Here is a 26077-nt window from a genome sequence, read left to right on the forward strand (position 1 = left end):
TAGCTTACCTCTATTTAAGAAAGATGCAATATGTGAAAATTAATTTCCAACAAGGGTAGGGAAATGGAAGCGATCAAACACCAAATAGAATAAGAACAACCGTGATTACCTAATCTAATAGAATTGGGATGGCCTCTGTAATCCCTTCTGCAGCATTCTGAAACAACCACTTCATGAAATTTTAAAGCGTGATAGCAAAAAAGTCTCATAGTACATGAATATAAGATATAATAACTAAATGACACAAAACAGGCATAAATGCAAGAACATTCAAAAGGACAGCAAGTCGTCTAGGCATACAGTTTAATAACATATAGTGTATATTAATACTGCATTAACAATTTTCTTTCTGAGAGTTATTTCTATTTAAGGTGAGGATGATGAGGATTAATACGGAAACTAACGTAGATAAGGTGATTGCAAGAAAAGCTTTAAAGGTTTATAAAAAGACTTAGGCTGATGAGAATGCTGCTCGGACAATCTGGGGACAAACTATTGAGTAACCTTGGTCCTAGATCTAGATGGACAATCTTGACACTGCTGTTAAAAATGATAAGTGATAAGGTAGGAAGACAGAGATGATCTTGTGAATTGGAGTAAATGAATCAAGATGACATTTAATAAAATGTGTGTAATAAAATAGCATGTATTTATGTATAAACCACAGTAACTCTGCTTTCAGCTGAAGTTTCAATAAAGGTAAGAGTCAAGAGTGACACTGTGAGCTGCCACTGTCACCCAGCCACATATAAAAGAGAAACAAGATTCTTGGATGTATCATGTAAACTATTCTCTTTCAATGAAAAAAAATAATAAAAGGACAAACTTGACCAAACAAACAATGAAAAAAAAACACACCACTGTATAAGCACCAGTTTTTGAAAGGGAAGGGAAGGAGATTTATGAACTCAGTAAAGTAGATGTTTCGAAGTAGAACCCAGTGGCTCTATAAAAGACCACTGCAGGGGACTGGACACAGTGACCCAGGCAATTCTTTCCCCTCCCAGTCTTCCAGCCTGGAATTCATAGAACAATTATGAACATAAATAAAAAGGCCTGTATCAATTGCTGCCAGCAGCAAAGCAGATGCTGGATCTTTGTCACAAGGCTCTTCCATACCAGTTGAGTGTTTGTGGGATGTTTTATTTTTTTCTTGGTCATTTAAAATGGAAAAAAACAGCACACTCGCACATAACCACACTCGTGGATTCCCCTAATACCAGATTCTCCCAACAGATGTTTTTTGAGAATAAAATAAAAGATTGTTTACAGAACTCCTCAAACTAAAGTCTCTGAAAGGCTTTCTTAAGTTACTTCTTTTCCCCATGCCAACAGTTATTTGTTAGACTGACTTCAAGAAAGCTCCATCTTGCTTACAGGAAGAAACTGCAATAGGCAAGGTTTCAAAGGACTGCATGAAGAATATTTTTATCAGATAAAAGTTCAAAACCAATTTATTCAACTTTTGGAGTTGTATTCTTTTCTACAACAAATTTTTCTACACCAGAAAAAGAAGAATAGACCCAATTGGGAGACAATATATTCCCTATCAGAACATCACTGTAAATATTACAAGAGCTCAAGAGGATTGCTAGAATTTGGAAATCAAGAATGCAATAAAAGTACAAAGACTACTGCTGTCATACGAACAGCTGAGATTCACTAGACTCCTATGATTTTAAAGTAGCTTTCAAATGACTGAGCCAACAATTGCTCTAATTTTTCTGTCTGCTCTCCAGGTTGAAGGAAAATTAACTAAAAATAGACAGATTTATTCAGGAACCCTTCAGACATTTCCATTCTCTCCTCAACTGCTTTGTGATTTAAAATGTACTTCTATTATGCCCAGTGAACAATCAGTATACATTACTTCATATGCCAATCCTACACAAAAAAAAATTTACACATATAAATCTTTTTACAGTACAGCTTCAAGCATCACGAGTACATAATTAGTCCAATTTAATTACAACACATAACAACTTGAATACAAAGATCTATAATACCTTGAAGCTAATAACAGTAACTTTTTGCATAGGCATTCAGCTATTAGGTATAATAGTACTGGCAGGTAAATTCAAACCACCATCATTCAAATCTTTTCCTTCCTAGGTTGAACACAGCCTGTCCTGACAGCTACAGAATAGGCAATCCTTTTAGGAAAGCAGATTTATGAGCCAATAGACAGTTGTTTCTTTTCCTGCAACAACCACAGCCTTAAATTGGGCTACTGACAGCTCAGATGCTAACAAAGAGAAAACATTCCTCGTCAGAGCCATAGCTACTTCACATGCACACTCTGGGAGGGCTACTGAGTGCGCTTGACTTAGAGTAACAACCAGCCAGAGAATACAGGCAGTATTTTCATCAGTGAGTACTGCAGGCAGCATGAAGACAATAAGTGATTCACGAGCGAAAAGCTTTTGTTATCAGCAGCAGCAAGTGAGGATTTTCATGTCAGCGCTAGGAACGCACAAAGCTCATAAATCCCTGACACACACCAGTCAATGCCTGAAGATGCATCAGTGAGATTTATCTACCTATCTGAGCCTTCTGCTCCCCTTTACCTAGTACTTGGCTTTTCCACTAAAGCAACACTCCTCCTGATCAGCATCCCAGAGCTATAAACTGACTCTAGCCTTTGAGAAATCCCTAAAGAGCTGCAGTGGATGGTATTCTAACCCCAAAACTGCAGAACTAGAAGAAGAAAATCCAGTTCCCATCAGCACAGGTGTCACAGGTGACCACCTCCATTTCCTCAAGAAAATTAGTCCCGTCACATGGGCTACAGACCTTGCAAGTTTACCATTAGTCAGGAGAAAGAATTATTTAAAACAAAGTAATTTTTTGTTTCACTATCAGAGACAAATGCAGGCTCCAAGGATCTTTGAAGAAAAAAAGCTTCACTATCCAAAATTGATATTACAAAGCTATAGCCTCACAATAGTAGGTAGAGATGAGGCCATTAGTATACTCAGCATTTGTTATCTGCTACAAAAGTTTTTAAACACCTCCATGTATTTTAGATCCTCAGACTTTTGACATGACGTAACAGAGCATGAAGGCTTCTAGCCGAAAAACGCATCCCTTGGCCTTACAAAGTGTGTGTTCACTAAGACCAAATGCATGCAAGCACTCAGGAATTTCTAAGAATCGAGAAGTCGAGTCACCCATTCCAAAGTAACTATTTTAAATCATTTGACAGGTGCAAGATGAGCTATAAAGTAGAACTAGCTAGCTGACAGGACTTTTTTAAAGTTGAAATTCCTGCTTAAAAAGTGAGATTTTCTATTGAAAACAATCTTCTTTAAGAAATCACATGCACAAGATTAGACTACATAGCAGGAAAAAAACACAGAAAGCTGTTCCACATTCTCAATGCTCGTATTTTCCATTTTCCTTTACAATGTTTCTGCAGTCTGGAAAAATCAAATTTTATTCAAAAATTTTTTTAAAGTTCTGCATTATAGCGTCAATCTGAAAATTCAGTTTTTACCAGCTGAGACTGAGCTAAAGTAAATACTCTCCTCTTCAATAGATCACTCTTCATCCAGATGTGTCAAATACTCAACAATTTTCTGCAGATGATTTTCTTCAGTCTGCAGATGTCAACAGTTACAAATGTCAGGTAATATTCGCTTCTGAAGTATTTTGAGGAAATATACAGAGATTCTTCTCGACACTGACAAACACAAAGCAGGGTGTTATTTATTCTATATTCTGCTATTAAGATAGAAGTTATACGGGAAGAAAACTAAACACCTAACTCAGCTGTTAGCACTGAAGAATCACAAATTTCAAGGGAAAATTTTTGACTACTCTCAGGTCAGAAGAACTCACTGTCACCAAGGTAGCTATACATTTTTAAAAGATGGTCAAAGACCTAAGCAGACTATGAACAATCAAGTGAACAAATCTTTTACAAGACCTTGAAATCACCCTCGTGTGTTAAGAGAAAGTGTTAAATCTTACAAGACAAGCCTCAAATGTTTTAAGATATCCAGCCTCCATAAGGCTTACGATTATTTAGATATGTATCGAAAACAAAGCTAGAGTGGAATAAAATTGTTCATTAATTCTTCAAAAGCTTTTAAAGATAGTGTAAAATTACATTGGCAAATAGTCATTAAGGATGAATCACTAATGGCCAAGAATTTGAGTGAAAGAAAAGCAGAGTCAGCTGATTAGAAGAAAAGATTATCGAGGAGATTTCTGGAAAGATAGGGTAAAATGTAGAGAACAGAACCAAGCATCTTTATGTGACTAACTGTAGAAACCTCTAACCCTGAAAAGTTTCTATTGTAGATTAATAATCCCAAAGGGGAACCTGAAAAAATACAAAATATACTTGAACATTTTCCCTCTGTATGCAATATTTGTGGAAAATACACAAAAATCTGCAAGTGTTATAAAATACATGAAGATTTGCAAACAATACAGATAAAGAAAAAATGATGTTACACATAGGGTCAACAGTGTTCATCCTAGAGAAGCTAGATGAATTCTGCCTAGAGTAACTGCAGAACTTAGAAACAGTTCATATGCATGCAGATATCAAGTTAAGAAGTGATGAATAATATAGTGCAAGTGACTAGGCATCAGGATTTAAAGAATTAGGAGATATAATTTGCCAAAAAAAACAATCATTTAAAATACAGATTAGATTATTTTAAATAAAATGAAGAATGGTACAAAATTCAAATGTTTTGTTAACATTTTACTTCCCACCCTTTTAACAATGATGCCAGAGATACTCTAACAAAAAAAACCTACACATTTATGCCTAGAAAAAACACCAGAATTCTAACAAAAAGTAGCTCAGCAGTTTTGCAGGGCTGAACATTTTTTGAAATGTAGAGAAAACAGTTATCCATAAAAAAGAAAAAATCTAAAGAAAAATTTTAAGTTTTTTTTTTCTTTCTCTATAGAGAAAAGCTGATCAGACATGGAAAAAAAAAGTCTATCATTGTCCAATTTCATGATAGATTCATGAAATCCTTGCAGTGTTTCTCACTAAGCCTGTTATCTTTTGCTACATCCACATGCAAATATAAATTCTACATAGAAAGCAAATGGCTGTATTTATGCAGACAGGCCATACAGCTTTTAAGCATATTTTAACATATGGAAATCAATTTTCACATCATAAAGCTTTCCACTCAGCAGGTAACTTCTGCTGACAACAACTATTTTATACTTATTTTACAAGCACAGTAATGCACTAAGGATAAGATTCTTCTCATCTGCCCTTCCCTTTCCCTCTTATTCATAGTCGCTTTAATTTCTCCTAATTCTGTCCCAGACATCTCTGGCAACACACAGCATGATATTTCTCCGGATTAATTTCTTCATTTCCCCTGTCAACTCAAGAGGATGTGCACGTGGTATAAAAAAGAACAGCCACAAGATTTTCTTCAAGGACTCATGAAATTGTCCACAGAAAGTCTGTCTCTGAAGTAAGCAATCTTTGTATCTTGGGGTTCTACCTTGGATAGTTAAACAAGGAAGGAACTGTCAGATGAAAAGCAAAACAGGCAGATTGATAAAGCAGAAATCCTTTAAAATTTAGAAATCATTGAAGTTTGGGGACATTCACAACAAGTCTACTCTTCCTTTCCTTTCCCAAGCATTTTCTCCTTGGACATTCAAGCGAACTACCCCTAACTCTCAGGCAGGCAGCAGCTCTGACCAACGCTATTTCATGCAAGCTGACACTCTCCCCACTGCTCTTCCACCTATATCTCCTAGGTTGCTATCATGTATTAAAGTATGAAGATAACAGGCAAAGTAGAGTTCAGATGAAAAAGTGTCCTTCTGCTGCTGCCAGAACCAAGACTGTTTAACGTGAGAAAGAGGAAGGGGGAATGGGAAGAAAGGAGTTTAGATGCCACCCATCTAAGAAATGTACAGCTGCTCATATGATTCAAAAAGCCCTAACCACACAGTATTCACCTATCCACTAAATACGCCTTTCTGAAAGGGTTTAAACAGATAATTTTAAATGATGGAAGCTCATAAATTACCAGCAGGCATAGCTTCCGTGTTCCCTTAAGTGGAAGGGAGAGAACTTGCTTTAGGCCAGGTCATATGCTAATGTTAATAAATCAACCAGTCTGTACATTAGTAGTCCCTACAAACATGAATATGTGAAGAGCCCAACAGAATAGCCACGAAGACTGACAGAAGCTTGATGGCAACTAAGAGGCAATCTATGGTCAGCCAGCAGCGTCAAACCACTTTTAATGGGAATACAGAAACTACATAGAAAAAAAACTCAGACTAAGGAGGACAAGAAATCCAGCCTAGTAATTTCATCGTGAACTGCTTTGTCTTTCCTCCTCCATCCAACCTGACATATTAGATAACCTCAGGAAAAAAAATAAATTAAAAAAATAGACAGCAAGATCTCATTTGCTGGTCTTTCCAGACAAACTAAATGCTGGCTACACTGAAGACTCTTCTTAGACATCTCCAATACCACAGTAAATATTTTAAACCTCTTTATATTCATTACAGCAGTATTTCCAAATAATTAATCAAAAATATCCACTAGCTAAACTTGATTTGCTGAAATTTAAAAACATGAAGGATTAACATTGAGAACAAGAGCATGCTGCATTTAAAAATCAGACAAGTATGACAAAAAAAATGCATTTTTTCATTTTCAGAATGAACGTTCTTCTGTACTCTGGACACCCCATCATAAAAAGCATACCATTGTTGATGAGGGAAAATGTAACAAGAAAGAAAGAGGTCTACATCAAATGTGGATGCTATATTTAAATAAACTCTTGGGTAGCATGATTAGGTCATTGTAATCGCATTTGTGGAGGGAATTCCAGTTTGGAAATCCAAAGGTTAAGCAGATCCACTGAGCAGACTTTCCAACTTTTATTTCATCAAAAAACTACAAAAAAGTTAGCATTCAAGGTCACAATTGATCGAAATCAGTAGCATGGAAATGTTGAGTTTTAAAGAAAATAGCAAATCTGATTTGTTAACAGCTTCAAAAATATGGTTTTTTGTTGTTGTTGTTTTTAAACAGGAACAAACCCCTCATATTTCAAACTCCTTTGAGAGTTCAAAAGCTAGAAAAATTTGCTAGTGCAAAAAATTAATTTTGACTTAAATCCTGGAAAATATTTAAACAAAGCTATTTACAGAGGCTTTGAAGAAGACTACATCTTCAGCATTCTGTAATAAATGTTTTTCTAGTACTTCTGGATTTTTTGTCTTAATTGCACAGAATTAGAGTGGCAGATTTACTCATGTTAAATTTTAAGACTTATTTCATGTAAGTTATTGCTACTCCATTTTTTCCTCTCATCACAGCATGCCCGCCAACAAAAACGTATGCAGCAACGCAACAAAGTCAATCAAGGAACTGATACAACAGGAGAATGACCAAAGAATGCAGACTGATTGAGTATCTCCCATCTGCAGCAATTTCTACCCATATCTGTTACCCAGCTGAACACACCATTAGAGCCAACAGCCACAGAACAAGTGGCTAGGCTACAGGGAAAGAAATAGCAGTGGAGCTACAGCTCGAGACACCATAACCAATAAACCCAGAAATAAAAAATGTACTCTGCTTTTTATTTTTTTTATGCTATTTTTTTATTCTATGTAGCTACTAATATTCAACAGTACTAGGTAGTAACTTTGGACAGATTTTTCCCTCTCTTCTAAATTGATACTTGTTCAAGGGATACTTCTTAAGCATTAAGAGCACATGCCGGATTATGGTATTTTGAAGTTGTCTGGAAAAGGATCCACTTAGACCTGAAACAGGACTTTTCCTTTTTGCCCCCACTGAACCTGAACTTCAAAGTTGGCCCAGATAAGTTCTTCAGGCTAAGTCTGTGAAAATTACCGTTATGAAAGACACTGACAGGTTAGCAGGAAGAAAAAAAAATCAAGGCGAAACAAATAAGCACAAAACGTTAATATCAAGGATAGCAAATGGAAGACATTTGAAGCACTAAATACAAGTCAGCTAGTTCATTTTTTCTGCCAAGGAAACAGAGCTGTCTTATCACAGTTTTGCCTGTTTGTTCTTTTAAACTTTGGTTCTTCATCTTGTTTCAATTGAGATTAAAAAAGCAGTAGCAAGAGGGAAATGCACACAGACAGAAGGATTGGCAGGAACGTAGCTGTTAAACGCTGCATCGGGCAGGCGGCAACTACACAGCTGTACTTTAATAAGTCATCTCTTGTACAACAAGGATGCTTTAAGGAAAACTGTGCTTATGTAGAAAAAAAACCACGATAACAAACGAAAACAGGTTTAGTTGCCGTTCACAGTGAAGCATGTTTCTGTTAGAAGCTACAGCACAGGAGTTCTATGTCTGGAGGACTGATCTGAATTCTGGCTCAGTGGCATAGATTGCTTTTCAAGATGATACCATACTGTGGGAGTAGAGTTTAGGAGAACTAAAAATGGGGTGCTTTACTCACTTGGACATGGAATTTTTCTCTACCAGCAGACAATTGCAGTAACTGATAAATTAGGGTTGTGCAAATATCTAAAAGGTTTAATGGATTCAGACAACTGAATGGGCCCACCAGGACCCTGAATGAACAGAACTAAGGCATATCGAACGGCAAATTAGCAGAATACATGCATTCTCTAAGTGCCTCCTTCACTCTAAGGTTCATCCAAAGCAGAAAAACCTGACCAAAGTATAAAAAAATCCTGGATTACATTTTGCACTAACCTCCTCTGCAGGTTTACAGCCATCTGGATGGTCCACAAGCACTGGTGGTGAAATCCCACTGCATTGCTGTAGAGCACCCGTGGTAGGAACCATAGAGCAACAGACTGGTCTAGGCCATTCTGACATGAACATAGAAGCCACAGAGGTCTTCAATCCACAATGTCTTAAGGCTGTCCTAAAAGAAGAACAGAAATTCAGATAAGTTCCAAATTCAATTCTGGCAAAGCTTGATGTGAAAGGCAAAGGTCAGGAAAGTTTCCCAACTATTTAAGACTTCAAAATCCAGAATACTGTGCAAGGGAGAAGGAGCCAAAAGATTTCTGCTAAAAAGAGCCTGTGAGGAAAACAACATATGCAGGGTAGAGTAGAGAGGTAGAACAAGTCATCAACATTTTGTAGCCTTTCAGATTATATGATTTGAGTAGGAGGACTGCCTGTCCTCCTAAATAAGCAGTTATCTATTTTTGAGTTCTATATATGTCGCCCTCTATCCAATCATGAGCACTTAGCACAACAAACTGGGAACTGTTCTCAATAAGGCTAGAAAACAGCCTCTTCATGGCACACATTCACATGAGCAGCTCTCTAGAAGATCATTCTTCTGGGCTACATTTTTTCATATATATTGTAGTTTACAGATGTATTTTCCTACATTCTTTCATCTCTCACCCACAATTTAAACATTAGCATTCATAATGACAGCTTGGGGGGAAAGCGTTATTAAACTAACACAGACGTGATGCTTAAGAACTGATGATTTTTCAAATCTAAAAATGTGACACCTGAAAAATGATCTCTGAGGCTCTTCAAGTGTTAGCTGTTAAAATTTTAGCAATATCGCATGAAGCAATTCTTTCAAATCTCTTCCTTTACTTGGTTAATGCACCAACACCTGAAGGAAATTCTAAGCAGCTGAAAAGGAAACAAAACATCTTAACAGAGGCAAGAAAGCATATTTTTCAATTTTTAATACAAGCATAACTTGCCTACACTTAGGTAATACTAGCCATGTATTATGAGCTTATCTGTATTTGCTGTATTATATATGAACTTAGAAAAATAAACTTGAATAATTTAATATCTGTTTAAACTGATAATTTTCTGTATTCCCAGACCAGATGAAAAAACAGGTATAACAGAAAAAAAAATGAAGATGCTATAAGCACTATGATAACAGAACAGTGTGGATGAAATACATGGTAAGGAAAGACAAGATTGGCAGTGAAAGAAAAGATGTTTGTCAACTGCTTATTCCAAAACAAATTATTACTTTATCTGCCTCAATATAGGGATAACTATAATAGTTGACAGTTTCCTATTTTTTTTGCATACCAAAGAAGAAAAGGCAGATGTATCAACTCATAATTTTTGCTGCATTTCAGAATAAATTACCACAATATTGGTGCTACTCCTATTCTATCTGCATGCATTAAGCAGTTCTACATTCACAGAAGTAGCTTGCAGTCCGAGTTTTAAAAGAACGGATTACGGATCTTCCAGAAGTAAAAAGAACATCAACAATCCTTTAAAAAAAAAATAAGAATAAGATTTCCAAGATGGCACAAGGCACACCCAACAGGACACCTAACATCAATAACAACTGGTACCTTTCTGAGAGCGTTTACTTTAAGAGATCATGACATAAATCCAAAGAGACTTAACCATCTTTGTTAAAGCAAATTAGTCACAGCCTTCAAGAAGGTTAAATACAAAGACTAGATTCTACATATCACTATAATATATACCCTGGTTTCAGCTACGTTAGAGTTAATTTTCCTCCTAGTAGCTGGTAGGGTGCTATGTTTGGGATTTAGGATGAGAATAATGTTGACACCACACCGATGTTTTAATTGTTGCAGAGCAGTGCTTACACCAGGCCAAGGACTTTTCGGCTTCTCGCTCTGTCCTGCCAGCGAGCAGGCTGGGGGTGCAGCAGGAGCTGGGAGGGGACAGACCCAGGACAGCTGACCCAAACTGGCCAAAGGGGTATTCCATACCATCTGACGTCATGCTAAACAATATATAGGGGTGGCTGGCCGGGGTGGGGGGCCGGCTGCTCAGGGATAGGCTGGGCATCGGTCAGCGGGTGGTGAGCAATTGCATTGTGCATCCCTTGTATGTACACATTATTAGTAGTAGTACTATTATCATTATTATTATTATTTTATTTTCTGTCCTAATAAACTGTCTCTATCTTAACCCACAGGTTTCATTTTCCTGATTCTCTCCCCCAACCCAGAGAGGGAGGGGGGAGGGTGAGCGAACGACTGTGTGGTGCTTAGCTGCCAGCTGGGTTAAACCACAACATATTGTGAACTTTTGTGTTGTATAAGTTAGCTTTTTTATATCATTTTTTTCAGTAAAACTTAGGTGCCTTACATAGGTGGAGAATATGATCCACTCTTAAAGATGGGGAAACTGGGAAGAGATATTAACTGCTGTCCGTTACAGGATAAGCAGTTGGCCATGCTGGGATCAAGTTTTCCCTCTGGTCAAAAGTTTTAACCTAAATATTTATCTGTATGTCCATCTGGTTAGATGAATATTTATCTTTTAGGGACATGGCTGATTTATACATTTCTTCAGAGGATCTTAAGATGACACGCTCTTTGTTCAGCGCTGTCCAGTATCAGCCCATCAGTAACTGGACAGAAACAGCTCTTACAAAACAAGCAAGCAAACAAGAAGCTAGCAATGAGAGCAGAACACACAAAGAATGGGTTGTGTTGTCATTACTAAGCACGGCACACCTACCAAGGCAAATGTTTGCCATTTTGCAGTGAACTTCCACGTGCTTAAAAGCTTGGTTTCCCTTGATCTTCCCCCGAGTTACAAAAATACCAGTTCAATCATTCCTTCCACACATTATCTTTTCTAAATCTCCAGTCATTACCTATGGTCTCCTGAGGCAAATTAACTGTGCCTCCAACCTTCCTGAAGTACAACGGCCAAAAACTGATACAGCACTTTAACCTTACAATAAACTACAGAGCAGAAGATTCAACTATACACGTCCTACAAATTATACCGCTCTATATTCATGCTAATATACATACACACCTCTCCTCCTGAGCAACATTGTATTGTTAACACTCATTCAATTGTTAATCCATGGGTTGTTCTAGACTGGGGTAGATGATGGGGTGGCAGGAACTACTTCAGCAGTTGTTTCCCATCTTATACTTTTATGTTATTTTTACCTAAAACTGAAACAGTTCACTTAATCTACTAAACCACATTCTATTCTTTCAGGCCATCTTTCCAACACTCGAGATTCTTCTGAATTGTCATCTTGACTTCAGATGTATCCAAATTTATTCCCAAAGGCCAGTTCTCACATTTAATTATCCAGTTCACACACAAGAACAACGAACTGAAAGAACTACACAAACCCCCACAGAAAATCCTTTCCCCCTCTGAAAGCGAACCACTGAGAAAGAACCCTGGCTACTGCTAACGATTTAACACACATCCTAAAATAGCTTTTTTTTTTTTTTATCTAGGCCATGTTTCCTTAGCTTGCTCTGTAAGAGTATCACATGTGGCTTTCTCCAGTCCACAAGCTTCCTGTTGTAGAGGAAGTTAGATTGGTTTGATCATGTGTCTCTGAGACTCACAATAAGGCTTCCAAATTCGCTTCCCCAAACTGCACGTTCAAAGAGAAGACTGTCTTACCTGCCACTACGCCTCTTCCCTACGTTTCTGCTCTAGCTGGGTTTTCCAATACATTCTGTTAAGAACAAAAATTAAGGCACAGTAGAACTAGCCGATGATTTTCTCATGGTTCAGGCTCAAAACAAAAGTAATCTCAGCTAGAAATGGGTAAAAAGAAACCAAGCTGAAGAAGCTGCACTGTGACTTTCCATTTCCTTGATGTAAAACCTAAGTAACCCAGAAAATAGTCAAAACCTATATGCACTGCTGATGTAGGCAGGCAAGTGGCTTAGGAGGCATGGATGTGAGAACATGCAAGTGATCAAAAAGAATAAGGTATCTACTGCCACAGCAATTACGAGTACTTACGCTAGGGTTACCCGTAAGCACCCATTTTCAATGCTCCGTACCATGTTACACTGCTACACGATTCAAACTGAAGACTTCTTTCTCTTCAAACTGTCCATACAAGCAGTCTACAGACTTAAAATGAAGTTTTTGGAGCTGGGATGTTAGAATTTGGAGAGACAGCATCCAAGCAGCTTCTGCTTGTAGGAAGTTCGCACATGAGGTCCAAGTATTTCACAGAATGAAAATCAGGTAAGGATGACTCATGGCAGCGATCTCCCTTACCAGTCATGTCTACTGCCCTGTTTTATACCCCATTACTACCAGCTAAACCTTCTGTCATCCCATGCACTAGTCCCTCTGCAGAAAAGCTAGGGCACCCACCAGAAAGGGCACCCATCGTTGAAGAAAGGTTCTTTTGGGCAATGAAAATTGGCATGTCAGGGAATGCAATACTTGGAGCTTTTATTTAAGCCTCAACAAATTTCAGCCAGACGTTTCAATGTGCTGGCCTTATTCAGACAGCAGAAGCCACAGTGTTTGCAGACCACAACAAATAATTGTCTCCCATTCAAGCGTCTATACTAAACAGCCTCAATATTTGCATTGCTATTATTCAGAAAACATTAACCGTGCCAGAAGGAAGTTAATAACAGCAACAATCATGCAGAGCTACTTCTGCACAACGAGATGTCTGTTCCTAACTGTCACTCGTTATCCCACTTTCACCTCTCCCTAAACACAATATGCATCACAAAAAAAAACCCATAGTCACTCCATTATCTTTGCAGTCAGTACAGTCAATTTCTGTTTATTCAGTGACACTTCTCCTCCCCCTCCCCCAAAAAAAATTACACACACCTGCCATAAAGAATGTAACCAAGTCTGTTTTGTCAGCTTATTCTTCTACAAGCTCAGACCAGTGGCACAGCTCTGCACACAGTCAGAAATACTAGAGCAAGGGAGTGAAAAGGAAAGTATGAAAAGAGAAAAATTATTAGCCTGCGATGAAACTCCAGAGAGGGACCAGATTTATAACTCTGAGAAAATTGCATCTTCTACCTGTTGGTCTTGAAGTGACCAACAATACAAATAAAACCAGAATGTACAGCACAAACATCATAGTTTTGTTCCATAATTCTCTGTGGCTTTATCTTACACAGAAAGATGGCAAGGAAAATAATCAGCTGAATGAGCCTTTCTTAGTGAAGACAACACAAGCACTTATTTTGCATGCAGTTTGTCAGAAAAAAAGTTGAGATTCAGAGGCATCATTTAAATTACAATCAACAAATCATAAATACTGGTATGTGTTTAAGAGGTGTAAAGTACATACTGCTATCATGCTACCTCCCCCAAACTTGTAAGAGATTGTCAAGGTAACAGTCATTTTAATCGGGCTGATATCTGAAGCGTATGCCCTTGGCCATCCTCAGTAGGTTGGTCACCAAGAAAGCAAGAATTTGGGCAAGTACAGCCACACAGAGTGCGGCAGCGCCTTCCTCTCACAGGCCTCCTGCCTTCTTCTGTTGTCTGGGGACACTGACTCAAAGCAACAGAAGCCAACCCACAGATTCTTCTTTAAGTAAATATTATTTTTTAGAAGTCAACTGTAAAATACTCCCCCATCCCCAATCAGGACCAGAGCAAAGCTCATTTTCACTCTGCTGAGAGTACTACGCTCCTGGAAAGCACAAGGGAAAGAAGAAAATGCCAGACAATCTACTGTTCTCAGCATTAAGGCTTCTGCTATCACATTCACCATCATTACTAGCAAACCTCTTGGGAAATACTTTTTTCTTAACTACAACAGTACCTAATCAGAATCGCACAACTCTTAAAAGACAAAAGGTATCTTTCAAAACCTCACAACTGCTCTCCAAAAAACCCCGAATTATTTGCACGTCAGGAGAAGCGCTGCAGCCCACGAAGATGACGGAAGACTTCCTCAACTTTCAGGATACAAAAAGGCGAGCAAAGCAATGAGCATAACCAGTTTGTTTTGATAGCATTAACGTATATTAGCCTGAAGCACGAGCCTGGAGCATCAATGGCCCCGGCCTGCCTGCTCTCAGTAGGACCATCAACAAAGAGCCGTGTGTTGACTGCCGGGAGCTGGCAGACACCCCCTGCACCTTTTCTTCAGCCACCAGGAAACACTACCCGCATTGTTCCGCCAGCATGCAAAACAACCAGCCCGGATTCATATGGAGGACGTGAGCCACAGAGCAAAACGCAACAGGCACCTCTCTGCCCCTCCAGCTGACAAAGCGGCCGCTAGGACGGGCAGGAGGAGTGAGGAAGTAAGATTTACAGTGCAACTGCAATAAGGGATAAGATTTACAGTACAACCACACACTTTGTTGTTTGTTTGTTTTGGTGGTGGTGGTATTTTTTTTTGTTTGTTTTTAAGAGTCAGTAATTCAGTTTTTCAGTGATATTTCTATTGTAATGGGCTACTGAAAACTTAACTAAGCTGCGCTTACCTCCCCAGATCTCCGCCTCCTTACGCCATTCGGCAGCAGTCTCAGCGCTGGTCTTGTCCTCCGACTTGTGAGAGCTCAGGTGGGACCGGCAGCAGACAGCACACTTCTGGTATACCAGCCACGGACTGCACCTCGCTGGCAACTCTTTCACCACAAGAGTCACATGCGGCTCAGGAGGCACCAGATAAATACCATTTATGTAACAACCCAAGAAGTCCTCTTCCGGGAGGAAAAAAAAAGAGCCGGTAAAGCCAGAATGGCAACGGCATTAAACCAAGCAGCAGCAACGAGGGAGAACCTCAACCCCTTCCTGCACGCCAACTGTATTAAAATCACTCACGGCTGACCTCGCAAGTGACCAGCAAAATTGCGTGTCCTGTGGTGATCAATGCTTTCTGCAACGCTCAGCAGAGCTTCAAGAAAGCCGTGTGCTCTATTCTCAGGTATAATAACCAACCAAATAATTCGTAACATCTTGTATTCTGATCTGATCCAAGTAAAAAACAAACAAAGCCAACAGAAAAAGCTTACAGGGATGAGGGAGAATAGTGTTGGGAAAAAAGTGTACTCTAAGTTGTTGTCATACCCAAGTTCTCCATTTCCAGTGATGCTTTTTTAAAATAGAACTAGAGAGAATGAGGTAACTACAAACATTTCCTGTTACGTCAGGGATGACCGGGGGGATGCAAAATTACAGAAGTTCAACTATGTCGCAATATGCTGCTTAAAAGATCACAGCCTCAGCCTTCCACAGACCAAGAAGTAAGCTTGTAGGTGGCACCAGCAATAGGCAATTATGGGATAATGAAAGTACAGCAACTCTACCTTATCAGTAGGGAAAGGGAACTACAGAACTCTTCCACATCTAACCAAAAGCTTATTGTTCCAAAATCCACTCCCCATCCAATTTTAGTGTAGACTGCAGCACGCTAATGAAAGCAAAAAAGAGTGTGGGGGGGACATACCTAAGCAAGATCCTAAGACTTAGCACTCACAACAATCAGCACTTGAGATAAATCAACTACTAATCTTGTACGAGCAAAAGTCAGATTCACACAATGCTTCTCAACATTTACAAAGGATCTCAATAACATAATATTTTCTCATGAAGATAATAAACGGAGTGCTAAGTGGTATAAAGTCCCCAATGTAAAGCCACTGCTCCACACATCTAATTGTCTGCTTAGATGCTGAGAAATCATTTCCCCCAGCACACAGGCATAAAAGTCACTACTTTCTATTCAGCTCTGTACCTTAATTGCAAAAGAAATATTAATAGTAGAGAGTGCTCATTCTAAATTATATAATTTATGGCTGTATACAGAGCTAAGAAAGGCTGTTTACATATTTACTAACTTAGGAACTAAATCTAACCATAAAAAACTCATATATAAAATAGGAAGTATTCTCTTGCAAGATGTAATTAGCAGTTGTTAATCAAAGAGGAAAAGGAGAAAATAGTATTCTTGTCCACAAGCTTTTATGAAGCCCTAAATTATCACACATTGGAGCATTAATATTTCCATTACATACTGGGGGATGAGAGTCAGCTGTTTAAGAGGTGAACAAGCAGATCATAACTCCAAAGTCCAAAATAACATACTGTTTATTAGAAGGACTTTAACTCAAGAAACAGTAAGCTTACAGAACATAAAAGTAAACCTTAAAAAAATAAAACTTAGCACAGAACACAAAAATAATATCTAGAATCTCCACTACCAGAAAAAAAAAAAAAGTCTGGGCTGTGGATCCAGCTCTTTGAAAAGATTGATGCTTCAGTGAAACAATTTGTGGGAGGGAAATCCATGGGAGTGGAGAAGGAATGGTTTGCTGCCTTCTGTCAGATTTTAAAAATTTCAGTAGGACCGTCTGTCAGTGTCAACAGCAGTCTACATGCCCTAAAACAACAAACTGCTTAAGTGAGCATATGTCTTCATACACATAAATACTAACCCTCCCACAGAAACTCCAGTTTTGGATATCTTCATCTGTCTCCCAGCAAAGCTCTGCTGCCTGCAACGGGATCAGAAATTTGGCTGAGCTGACAAATGACTATCATTTCTCATTTGCAAGAGCAGGGAGATCACTTTAAAAATGCTCCTCCGTTCTTCCAAGCGCAGGCAGGCAGACAAACATTTTCTGGCTTCAGGTGAGATAATGGTCCCTATTTCAGGAAGTTGTGTTTACCACAAAGGAACACAGGAAGCGTTACGTTATCAAGTTTCAGAAACAATGGATTCACTTAGTAATACCAGTCCGAGCTTCTTTCTTGTCCTTTTCTATAAAATCAGTAGCAGGCAGTCGAAACAGAATACTTAGAGCTATTAACACTGTCATAATAAGGATGAGGAAACTGTAACAACAAAGCAATGAATTAGCTCTCCTACAAAAAAAAGAAGAAAAAAAAGCACTGCTGTTTTAACATAGCCTTTGGCAACACAGCAATGCAGGTTACAGCTTCCCAAAGCATACTGCAAATCTTAAGGTTTCTTCCTAGAAATACCCTATTTCACTTAACTTACTAGTTGCTGAGCCAGGCAGCCAGCTGTTTGCAGTGCATTTTTGTTTTACACACACAAACCCAAAAGATATTTCAGTATCCAGGAAGGAAGGCGTGCAGTTTATATACACATCATGCCTAAAATTAAATTTAAAAAAAAAAAAAAAAGAAAAAAAGACTGAAAATCAGCAGCGCAGCCCAAGGAAAGCACTGTAACGTCCCGCAGTCCCTAAGCAGTTTTATATTATTCCCCACAATGCTTCCTCCTTTCTGAAAATGCCACCTCTGGATACAGGTTAAAGGTAGTTTAACATGGAAATGAACTGTAATACAGAAACACCTACCATCTCTGTCACCATACAGGCTTCAGGAAGGGAAAGAGTGGCCAGGTTCATTTCACTGTTCACTTGGAACGGGTTGCCCAGGGAGGTGGTGGAGTCACTCTCCCTGGGGGTGTTCAAGGAGACGTTGGACGTGGTGCTTAGGGACATGGTTTAGTGGGTGACATTGGTCGTAGGGGGATGGTTGGACCAGATGATCTTGGAGGGCTTTTCCAACCTGAATCTATAACACATCTTCAATTTTGAGATTTGCCATTGTTTTTTCACTAAATTTCAACACTTGTTACTTGGTAACTCTCTCTTTTCTCTAAATGCTTCTTTCTTCAGTTATTCTGTATCTGACCTCCATGTTGTTTCAGATGCTCTTCAGCAGCTGCTGTGGGCGAGGAAGGCTGTGAATTACATCCTAACAGGGTGAGGGAAGCATTATTAATCTGATACCTGGTAGACTGCTTCAGGGTCTGAGAAACTTCCCCTGTTGGCAATCTTCGTCAACTATTCTGACAACTTCAACCATTTAGCATTCTCCATAGCTGGAAAGATGTCAGTTTTATCAACACCCACTTCACCAAAACACCTGGGCTTGCTCAAGGGTAAGGAACGCTTTTGGTTTGAATGCTCTAGAAAGGGATTAAACAGGATCCTTCCATATAGAAGCCTGTCCTAGGGTACAGCAAATGTTAAGTTGTAGTGTGAATGCAGAACGTTTAAGTTTCAAATCAACCCCTAAAAATGAAGATACTAAAGCTAAAATAACCAGCATCTCAGCTAGGATAGGTACTTGCTATTCTGTAAGGAAAGACAAGGATAGTGAGAACTACAACTTCTACAAAAATAAAATCTGAACGTTTTATTTGGTAAGTAGGTATGTTCTGCTACAGAACACTTCAGCTTCCAGAAAATAAGTTATAAACAAACTCTAAATAAAAAGATGAATTAAATATAATCCTTTCAGCAATACCCTTAAGTGCCTTTCATACTCATGGAAAAATGCCATACAGACTGGAAATTTCCATTCTGTTTTTCATACTATTTCAACAATATTCTGCTTATCAAGAATGAACACGGCAAATAAGATTGCGAAAGACTGGAATTTGGTGATATCTTCGGCACATGTATGAGATAGAAAGCTACAATTATTTAGAGAGCATGAACGTTTAACTTCTTACATAATTATCTTGTCTGTCTGGTTGGGACTAACATGTAATTTTTTGCTAAGGAGACATCATCTCTTATCCAAATAGATCACCTCTCTCACCCATCTCCTCAAAGACTATTCCAACCTACCCCAGGGCTATAACGATGTGCCCCGTGCTGTAAATGAAAGCGGATGGTACGATCCCTGTACAACATTTTACTGTAGTATACGAGTTCCTCACATTTTTTGCAAAGATCGCACTGATATTTTCCTGAAAATCACAGTTCACCATCTTTGGCCAGAATTATATCAAATTCTCTAGCATTTAAAGTAATTACTTCAACTTTTTGTTGCATTTCCAGAAAGCACAAACAAGCACTAAAAGGAAACTAAGTCCTCCAGCTAGTAAATTTTGGACTTTTGTCAGTGAGACCAGAGGGGTGAGAAAGGAGGTCAAACTGATTTTTTTCTACCTGACATTGACCACACAGGTTAATTATACCAGTCAAAACTTCCATCTGCCAACAGGGAGATTCTCCCCACTGCCTACACATCTACAGTCTCTTAATAGTTTGGGGATTTGCAGATTCTTTTTTACTAATTAGTTTGCTACACAATGATAGCTGTTGCTATTTGACAAAACAGCTATTGACATACTATTTAGCCATTTAAGTACTTTTGGTATCCTCTAGAGCAGGAGATTTACATTTTATTTTCTTTCAGTTCTTCTGTTTCCTCCTCTGACTGGTTTTCTGTTGCCTACCTCCTGTTCAGTTCCAGTTGGAGCCCCCAGTGCATGCCTGTAGGCAAAGCATGGACTAGAGGAGACTCTCCAGTGCTGTTAGTAGCCACAGTAAACTAAGACGGCGAAAAGGGGGATGTCATTGCTTCTTTCGCATTGCTCAGTGCAGTTGTCCAAGGAAGCCTGGAGATCATGGCTTTAGTCTCATCAGTGGGATCTTCTACCAGAATTCGTACTTCAAAGCTGTTCAGATGCTACCAAAGTCTGCAATTTTGATTCTCCCCAACCCAACCACTTTTAATCATTAAAAGATGCTTTATAGAATCACTTATGACACCCAGTCTCAATTTTCCTCAACCTCAAACTTTTATTCAAGGCAACCTACCAGGGTTTTTTGAAATAGTTTTCAACAAAGCACTGTCCTTTTCTGTTAAAAAAAAAAAAAAAAAAAAGGGTTCTAACATTTGACCATTTACTGCTTGCACACTCACTGAAATAATCAAAAGCTGAGGAGGAGCCAACAGAACAGTATTTCAATATCCTGTGACCCTGTCATATACTTTACAAGGCTCTGAAAAGCATGTCAATGACCCACAAACACTACCAGAATGAAGGAAAGTTTGAATGTAACAGAATGTATTGTTACATATAATTTACACATCTTTGTTGATATAAAAAACAACCCCTGTTAGGTAAATCAACATATACACAGATTTCAGATACCATCAGTAACAAACAACTAATAACAAAAAAAAAAACACCTTAAGACAACCTATGCTTTTTCTTATGATTTGTTTATTTCATGGCTTGAAACTACCAATTCTTCTGATGATAATCTTTTTGATGACAAGGAAGTTATGTTATGTAGTATATGTAGAAATAGCAGAGAATTCAGGTAAAAACAGAAAATAAGGGTAAGAACACTTAAAAATATGCCCACTCTTATATTAACATTGATTTCTCAATATTCAAAGAAGCCCTTAAAAATCACATCATTTAGCTGCGTACTTTCAGGAAAGTGAGAGAACATTATAAACTGTTAAACTATTATTTGTAATATGGGATGGTAAGTGTTCCCTAATAGTTTCTGGGACACTGATGTGCAGAACATTCACCCATCAGAGAAACTAGGTCATAATTAAATGTCTAATAATTGAAATTAAAGAAAGTCCGAGCAGTTTCTTTATTCATTTTCTCATGCCTCCTTTCTGTGCAAGTAGCTCCCACAGTTAAAAAGTAAACCTCAGTTCTCCTAATGCTGTAAGGTATCCAGTTTAATTTTAATGAAGGAAATACTAGTACAAAGACGGTGAATTGAGCTTCAAACATTTCTTTTCCCCATGGTATTCAGAAAGTAAATAATCTAGGTTATCACGATCCCTAACTGCATCACCTTATGTTCACGTACGAACAGTACATTAATCTTCTCTTCATCTTGCTGCAGTCTGCTTTTCTGCCTTTTTTTTTTCCCCTCTCAAAAGAACAGGAGATGGTGTACCCACCAAATAGCCACATTATACACCAATTACCTCTTCAAAGAGCAAGTTCCAAACTATTCCCATTAAAAAATGTATGTCTTCAGTAAATTCAGGTTTAAAGGTTCATACGCAAACTATGGAAGCTTTGTGTTGGGGAGAAGAAACAGGACCAACTATTCATTAAAGCAAGCAAAGCGGGTTAACTTGTAGCACTGTGATCTTCTAAAAAAGTTCACTGTAGCAACAGCTGGCTGGCCCTTTTTAAAAAAATAATTTAAAAGGACCAGCTGCAAAACGAGCAGCAGCACACTGAAAAGTATCTTACGGAATGCTGATGCTTAGAAATAAATTAGTCTATCCACACGCAGCTCTTGCTAAAACAAGCTATCCTGCCTTGTTAAACGCAGAATTAGTGACCTGATCTCCCACAGGCTGTAGCCACCAGCGATAACCTCTGCGCCTTGATGCTGGCCCCTGTGAGCTCTTCCTCTATTCCTCAGCTCCCCAAACCTCCGTTCCCCACGTGATGCTATCATCTCTCTCATGTGGCACTTAATTACCAGCTCAGCAGGAGATACCACATGCTATGGTTTGTTCCAAGGTTTACGTGTGCCATCTGGTCAGTCAAAACAAAACAATACAAAACAAAATTGGTGAACTCGCAGACCAGAAAAGAATAGGCAACTGTTGAGCTCACCCTACGGCCTCTATAGACTGTGTGAAATGTGGTTTTCTTCTGCTGAAGCACCAATTTTCTTCAAACCTCTGGTAACTTAATATTTTAGTCAGATAACATGACTAAAAGCACCCTAACAAATTGGAGGTGAAGGGACAGCCCATGGGGAAAGAGTGATAGAGGACAAAAGGTGAACAGAGCAGGAGATCAAACTCTATCAAATGGCTTTGGCACAAGAGGAGCTGCCATTTTAATGCTGTGCTGGGCCAAGCATTCAAGTAAAAACAGCATTTGCTTTTACAACAAGGAGTACCACAGAGCTTGAAGTTACCATAATCTTACATGCAATGAGAAAACAGAGGAATTGCAGGCAAAGAGCAGAAGTCCAGCCAATGCTCGTACAGAGCTAGGGAAATGCCCTTTCCATCACTTGAGGGCTGTGTATTTGATCCATTTAGATATGCCAAAGCACGTGCCTTCACGTTTTTCCAAACATCCTTTAAAACTCTGTGTATTGAAGTTTTTTTTCTGCAATTCTCCTCTCTCCTGAAAGTACCAAGGCACTTTCTCCAGAAACCTTTATTTACAGCAGATAAACATTTTCAGGCACACAGTTTTAAGATTGTCAGAAGCCTCTTTATATTTATTTTCCTAACCTATATGCAGTTGACTCCCTAAATTTTGAGTTTTTTCAGTAGTGTTCTTCTATAAGCATGCAAGCTTTTATTTATAAATACTTCATTCCCCCTCTCCCTTGGAGCAAATATCCCTTTTGGAAAAGGAAGATAATTATTCAACAACTATTATATGCTTAAGACTGGCTGAACTTTCTCCTTCTTGTGCCTCAAAGTGACTGCTCAGCCCACAACAAGTTTCATGATGCCAAAGCAGTAGTCGTAGTTGATTTCAATTTACTTCAAGTGATACTGGTCATCACTTTTCCCTTAAGTGAGTATTGGCTTCCTCTCCTGGCATATCTTTGTTTATCTTTTATGTAATGGCTTAATACATTGTTAAGACACAAAAGAACTCATTAAGTCATTCAAAATACATTGAAATATCTCCAGTAAATTAAATCATGTCAAGAGCTCATATACACAGGAAAATATAAGGCATTTTCTGAATACTCTCCAAGGATGACCAGTATAGTAAAATGGACATTCTCCGTAACTTGACTTTAAGGTAATTTTCTTTCTTTCTCCCCACTGAAAATCTCAAGTCAGTCTAAAAAAGCAATGATTTTTCCAAAAAAGAGGATGAGCTCAGTTTCAGATAGACAGGTCTAAGATGCGTAAAGCTAGATTAAAAAAAAAAAAACACCACTATTTTTATTATTTTGACTTCTTTCAGAGACATTTCTCTGCTGCCAATCTTGAATCCACATCTTTCTCAATAAAAACTAGTGATACGTCCAACCACACGCTAGAGACCCACACAAATGGAAGAAGTGCAGAAATAACAACTTAGCTTAGTATGCTACAACAGTAATTGATAAGAGCTGTTTTAAACTACCAATTAGCCAGCATGGGTTACAAATGTTGGACACAGCAGCCAGCAGTCTCTTAGAATAACAAGAAATTGTTCTCGTTTCTGCTCCATAGAAATAGATTGCACAGCTCATCCCTGCAAACGGAAGTGGTAGTGAATCATAATTTCATTAGCCTCCACAACAAAAGATGGTTTGATTATAAGAAATTAGGCATCAAATATATTTACAGCCTCGATGTTGCAAATTCAGCTCTGAAGATCCCAAGGTCAAACATTTGATTTAGAAATCAGTGCCTGACTCGCATGCTATTGAAGTCTGGGCTCTTCTGCATGGAAGTGGCAATACAGAAAGCCCGTTCGTTTAAATAAACATCCCATTGTGGTTTCTTTGTTTAAAAACACCAGTAATCCAAACTAGTGGATTAGTGAAGACTAGTGACTGCAGCTCAGCGCTGTTCATTAACTCTAGCGCAAATAACATGAGGTATGCTGCAAAAAATAAAAGGCATTGTTTTCCTGGCAGAAGTTGAGATGTTTTACGACATTTTCTACAAAGAGGAAAATGTGGTTAAAACAAAAGTCTCTAGATGTCTTTCAAATACACATAACACTCATGAAACGTAGAGAAACCATTGTTTCAGCCCTGAGTTCTTACTGTGTTTGGAAAAGCACAATTTGGGGAGAAAAGGAATAGTCATGAAAGTCTAACACTGTGTAAGAAAGCTTTGATATAATCCAGAGCAAGAAAATTACATATTATTGTACTTCTGTGAATCAGATCACAGCTGAGACTGGGACAATTGGTTTCTCTCACACAGCAGATTTCAAGCATTAACTGGTTGCAGCAAAGCGATTAGTTTTCCTGGACATGGGAAGACAAAATAGAGGATGTGATTTGACAACTCTGCAAAATTCAAAATGAACTAAAAGAAAGAAGCATTATGGGGCTGCTTTCTAAAAAGACTTAACAAATTTTCTGCAGTAGTCTGTTGGCGCTGCTGGACAGTCTCAGTACAAATTCTGCCTCATTCTTTAAACTAACATTTTTCTGCAAGTATTTCAACTAGAAACATACAAATGATTTTAGAATTGATAAAATATTAATGCAGTTCCTAGCAACTCAATGAATCTATTCACAGCCGAACATCAAACACAGATTTTAGAGCATGTAAAACCCATAATGAACACTAGTTTTTCTAACGCCATATGACCAATGCTCCTTCAGCTCTCAGCCCATCAGAATTACTCCGAAGGCTAGACTGCCAGCCATTTACTTTGGGACTTTGCTCAGTCAAAACAGCCCTGAAGTGGATCTATACTCTTTGAAAATATTTTAGCCCAGCATTCATAAAATCACTGATGTCACATGTTAAAACTAATTGGAAGCTGGGAAAAAGGAGAAAAAAAAAGCATTTCTGATGAGTATGCTGTATAATATATCAGCAGCTATTCCGTTCTGTCGTGCTTTAGCATGGGGCTTGAGCTCTTACAATGAATCAAGAATTCCTGCACATCCTTTCTACCACATTATTCTCCCTATTCACTCCAGCGCCCAAATAAACCACAGCAGAAGTCGAAGAAGAGACCACGGAGCAGCTTGGAGTTGTTTTCCTCAGCTATCTTACATCACACTTCCAAAATGTTATCAGCCAACAGCCTGTTCTTTAAAGAGGCCACAGACTTAGAATGAAGCTGAGCAAATGCAAACTTAACATAGTGTGCTTTTCTATTCCATCTGTAACCCTTTTTACACATAAAATGATAACATAGAAAGTACTTAACACCAGAGTAAGGTGTAAGTTGTGATAAGAACCTAAAGGTTTGGTAAAGTTTGGAGAAGGAAATAAAGAATATACCATTTTAGCCTGCATTAAGGCTCCTGAAGGTAGCACTGTCCCTTTCTACTCCCTAAAGTTACCCAACTGCATGACTTCGTCCTTCGCACACTGTTTCCAAGACTTTCACTTCAGGAAATTTTCCACAAAATCAAATGGTCAGAAGTGTCAGTCTGACAAAGGACTTCAACTTTATAGCCTTTCTTTGCGGGCAAAGAGCTTTCAGTGGCAGTTCCATTTTTCCTCAAAATGTTTATTTCAAATAAATGTACTTTAACTGTAGTACCTCTGCTGCACTTTATGGAGCTTAGTATTTTTTAGTGTGGACATGTACACATTGTACTATCTCCACAATTTGAAAGCTGAAAATAAAAGAGGTTTACTGAACTATTAAAAATACAGGTACTTAAATTAGTAAACTTCTGATCTGTGAGCCCTTAAGAAAAAAGTGCAAGAGTGTATTGGAAAAGGTATGAACAAAGACAACAGTTTCCATCAGGTTTGTTTTTTTAGCTATTTTAGCTATTCTAAGTGTATCTATTATTCCAAATACTTCTTTGGTACAGAACTGTTGTGGTATGCAGCCATTTTCAGAGATAAAGATAGTAGATACTCACTTCACTCACATGATACTATAGACATTAGAGTTTGAAGCCACTAAATGGTCTTTT

At 38.3% G+C, this 26077-nt stretch overlaps 1 protein-coding gene across 4 annotated transcripts in view; it reads right to left on the minus strand.

The window, feature by feature from the left end:
* GALNT1 (polypeptide N-acetylgalactosaminyltransferase 1) overlaps nt 1-26077 on the minus strand; it is an 81825-nt gene that overhangs the window by 50038 nt on the left and 5710 nt on the right. The window contains exons 1-2 of one of the 4 annotated variants that reach the window (XM_080581079.1): nt 15209-15225; nt 8721-8895 (exon numbers count right to left, since the gene is read on the minus strand). The exons of 1 other annotated variant lie outside the window; for it this stretch is intronic. The gene's annotated coding sequence lies outside the window, so the exon portion shown is untranslated. Of the gene's footprint in view, nt 1-8720; nt 8896-15208; nt 15226-26077 lie in introns of those variants that run through there. 2 more of the 4 variants (XM_080581078.1, XM_080581080.1) reach the window with 2 other exon arrangements.

Source organism: Anser brachyrhynchus (assembly GCF_964034855.1).
Source record: "Anser brachyrhynchus genome assembly, chromosome: 2".
In the NCBI taxonomy this organism is placed as follows: Eukaryota; Metazoa; Chordata; class Aves; order Anseriformes; family Anatidae; genus Anser; species Anser brachyrhynchus.